This window comes from Pinus tabuliformis, chromosome Q, assembly GCF_031772625.1.
Source record: "Pinus tabuliformis cultivar Carrire ecotype Pingquan chromosome Q, CPIR1, whole genome shotgun sequence".
Lineage (NCBI taxonomy): Eukaryota > Viridiplantae > Streptophyta > Pinopsida > Pinales > Pinaceae > Pinus > Pinus tabuliformis.
In genome coordinates, this window is record NC_142296.1 from 1,151,295,676 (window position 1) to 1,151,300,126 (window position 4,451).

At 24.4% G+C, this 4,451-nt stretch overlaps 1 non-coding gene across 1 annotated transcript; it reads right to left on the bottom strand.

Moving 5' to 3' along the window:
• Positions 1 to 964: 964 nt before the first annotated feature.
• Positions 965 to 1,106, bottom strand: LOC149223703 (U4 spliceosomal RNA). The gene has a single exon (XR_016249863.1). It is a non-coding gene; the product is annotated as a U4 spliceosomal RNA (small nuclear RNA).
• Positions 1,107 to 4,451: the final 3,345 nt, after the last annotated feature.

Genomic DNA, 4,451 nt, shown 5'->3' on the forward strand with positions numbered 1-4,451 from the left:
ATTTCATGATTTGCAAATCATGAATTGGTTTTTATATTCCTGTTTCACTCCAGGGATTGTGTAGTAGAGATTTGGTCCATGTTAACCCATATTTATTATTCCTACAAAAGAATTAGAAAGAAAAAAACAGGAAAAAAGTGTGTAAACATATTTGTTTTGACCTTTAATTTTTTAAATTATTTTTTGAGTTTATGGCTAAGCTAATATATTAAGCCACCATTTTTTTATCCACTGCCTCCATAAACCCTAGCACCTCCTGCATTCTAACTGTGGCTCCGTGGCCAAACGGATCCTGGTTCAAACTCGGTATAACCCAGTGGTTGTACAGTTGAGCCTTTCCCCTCTTGCATGTCACATCTCGGGAAAAAAATAATGAATAATCTCAAACCCTAATGAATAGTCATATTCACATTGTTAAATATTTAGAATTGTTTTTCTGGTTGAATCTCAAATAAAAAATTACTTAAAGTCAAACAGTTTTCGAGTTCCGATCCCATGGGAAGTTCCACTGCATCTGTACATAGAGTTGATATTGACCTGCATACCTTACCACAATTAAAATGTTTTCTGCCGAAAAAAATGAATATATAACATATATCAGAATTATAAACTAAATGGCCTTGAAAGCAAAACCGACCGACTGGTAATAATCGAGCGATGCAAGTTATCTTGTAGTATTGGGATTATAGTAACAAGAATAATTCATCCACATCCCTTAAGAAATGTCTTGTTGGACTTACCATAGTGCAACAGATGCCTGAATAAACCCTGAACATCCACGAAGAAATATCTTCCCGAATTTAACATAGGCCAACAAATTCCATATAGGACAATATTATAGCTTAACCAACAATCGCACCCATGCAAATTTCGTCTCCTATATTTATAGTTTGCTACCAGTTTGGAAATTTGAATTACGTATAGTTTGCTACTAGTTTGGAAATGTGAATTATTTGGAGCCGGAGCCAAAGCCGAGCCCTTCAAAAATTGTCGAAGGCCAAGGCGTAGCCCAAGCCAACAAGGGGGGATGGAAATAGTTTTCAACCAGCAATTGACGCTCCTCGATTTTACCACCCTAGCTGTGTCCTTGCCCCAAGCGCAAATATGGCTACGTATCGTTCGTTCCTCTGCTTTATACTCTTCTTTGTATTTCTTTTTCTGAATTGTGAGATGTGGGAAAATACAATATATTTTGTGGTTGATAAACTAAATGTTCAATTATTTGGATGATTATAATGTTTAAAGAGAGGATCAATATGTTTTTGTTTGAATGATATGTGAATAATTAATTAATAATATATGAAATTTTTATTTGTTTATATTTATGTGTAAGTAGATGGTAATGATGTATTATTTTAATATTAAGGTTATGAGTTTAATGTTAAAAACGAGATTTTGTTGAGTTAATTATATATAGATATTGAAATATGCAGAAAATGAGGATGAATTTTATGTATTGAAATTTTTTAGTGGTTAATTGGTACAATTTAATCAAAGAGGTAAAACATATTGGGTGAAATGGAATAATTAAGTTAAACGGCACAAGCTTTAGAGAAGATGTTTCTCACTTTCACTATACTATTACTAATGGTCATTTGAGTTGGGAGATATTAAAAGAAAAACTAATTTCTCAACAAGCTTTTAATAAATTCATGTTACTTATAAACAGTCAATGACAAAACTTTGATACCTTAGGTCTGAACTGACATTAAATATCTCTCCAACTAAAATTCATTAAATGCCCATGTGATTCTTAGATCATTCTCTTCCATTTAAATTTAATATAGTACCCTTATATCTTTTGCCAAAGAGAGAGTCCAATATTCTATTATATTATTTTCCAATAACTATAATCACTTTATACTATATACAAATAGTCTAGAATACATTATTACTAAATTCACCATTTAATTTAATATTCTCTTATATTATTTTCCAATAAATATAATAGCTTTATACTATATACAAATATTGAGAAAGCTTTAGATAAACAATAATTAGATAGACTCTTAAAACACTCCAAATATTAATTTATAATTATAATTATTATGATTATTGTATGATTACAGATTATATTATTAAATAGGAAACACTATCTTGATAAATATTAAGAAATTCAAATAATTAAAAAAACTTATAAATATATAAAATTATGTTGAAAAAACTCACAAACTTAAAAGAGACTACATATTTTTTTTATTCAAATATCTCAATATTTATTAATTTAACCTCGATATACCCCATAATCATAATCACATGGATAACTAAATCCAAGTTTCTTGCTAATTGATAATGTCAAATATTATGTGTGTATGGTTGCTTGAGTGAGGAAATTTTGTTGGATTCAATAAAGGAGTGTGTTGTGTAATTATGAATATTTAGATGTGTATTGCTCAATAAAATCTTCATTCACTAATAAAAAAATACTGTTTTAAATGTAATTGGTTGTTATTAATATGATAGAAATTTGGATAATGCATTTGTGTTTAGCTGGAATGTATTAATTTAAATAATTAAATGTATTTAATATGTTATTGAGAATTGTTTAATTTTTTTTTTAACTTTTTTCAAAGAAATATAATTATATATTTATATAAGATAATAATGAAAAAACTCTTCTCATTATATTAGATACATATTATAATATGTTAACAAAATAGGATATGGATTTTATAAAATTATATTATAAAAAGGTATATTAAATTTCTTAGTGTAACTTTTTTTAATTGTTTCCTAAATTATAATTAAAAAAACATTGTATAATAAAATTATGTATAAGAATAGATTAATTAAATAAAAAAAATATTTTCATTTTTTTTAAAATAAACTTTAAATACCTTACTTAATATATGTTTAAATTCATTTGTTGTTAGATTTTCTATTTTTTATAATTTGACAAAGATTTGTTGGTATTACAAATAAATTTGAATCAACAAAAAGAAAATTAAAAATTAAAAATTACAAGTAAATTTGAGTAAAGATTGTTTGGAATTACAAGTAAATTTAGCAAAGATTGTTTGTAATTACAATTAAATTTGAGTAAACAATAAAAAATAAGATTAAGTCGACAAAAAATTGTCAAATTTCAACCAAAAATCCCTAAACTTCTAGGTTTTAGACAACCCATTAAAAATATTTATAAATACATAAAATAAAAATAATAATTCAGTTTTAAGATTAATATCAACTTATATATCATTATTTTTTTAAAACAATGAAGACATATAGAATTAATTGTTTTAGAAACACATTTTCTTAATGGTTAAGAACATTTAAATCATATTTATTATGATTACTATATGATTAAAAATTATGTTATTAAATAAGAAATACTATCTTAATAAATATTAAGAAATTCAAATTATATATATATATATATATATATATATATATATATATATAAATAAAATTATGTTGAAAAATCTCACTTTCACTACACTATCACTGATGGTCATTTGAGTTGGGAGATATTAAAAGACAAACTAATTTCTCAACAATTATTTAATAAATTCATGTTAGTTGTAAATATTCAGTGACAAAATTTTGATACCTTAGGTCTGAATTGACATTAAATACATTTCCAACTAAAATTCATTTAATACCCATGTGATTGTTAGATCATTCTCCTCTATTTAAATTTAATATAGTACCTTCAAATCTTTTGCCGAAGATAGAGTCCAACATTCTATTATATTATTTTCCAATAAAGATAATCACTTTATACTATGCACAAATAGTCCAGAATACATTATTACTAAATTCACCATTTAATTAAATATTCTCTTATATTATTTTCCAATAAATATAATAGCTTTATACTATATACAAATAGTTGAGAAAGCTTTAGATAAATGATAATTAGATACACTCTTAAAACACTCCAAATATTAATTTATAATTATTATTTATTTGATTACTATATGATTACAAATTATGTTATTAAATAACAAACACTATCTTAATAAATATTAATAAATTCAAATAATTAAAAAATTTATAAATATATAAAATTATGTTGAAAAATCTCACAAACTTAAAAGAGACAACAATTTTTTTTATTCAAATTTCCCAATATTTTTTAATTTAACCTCCATATACCTCATAATCATAATCACGTGGATAACTAAATCCAAGTTTCCTGCTAATTGATAATTTCAAATCTTATGTGTGTGTGGTTGCTTGAGTGAGGAAATTTTGTTGGATTCAATAAAAGGGTGTGTTGTATAATTATGAATATTTCGATGTGTATTGCTCAATAAAAAATTCATTCACTAATAAACAAATACCAGTTTAAATGTAATTGGTTGTTATTAATATTATAGGAATTTGGATAATGTATATGTGTTTAGCTATAATATATTAATTTAAATAATTAAATGTATTTAATATGTGTTTAAATTTTTTTTTTAAATTTTTTCAAAGAAATAGAATTATATAGTTATATAAGATAA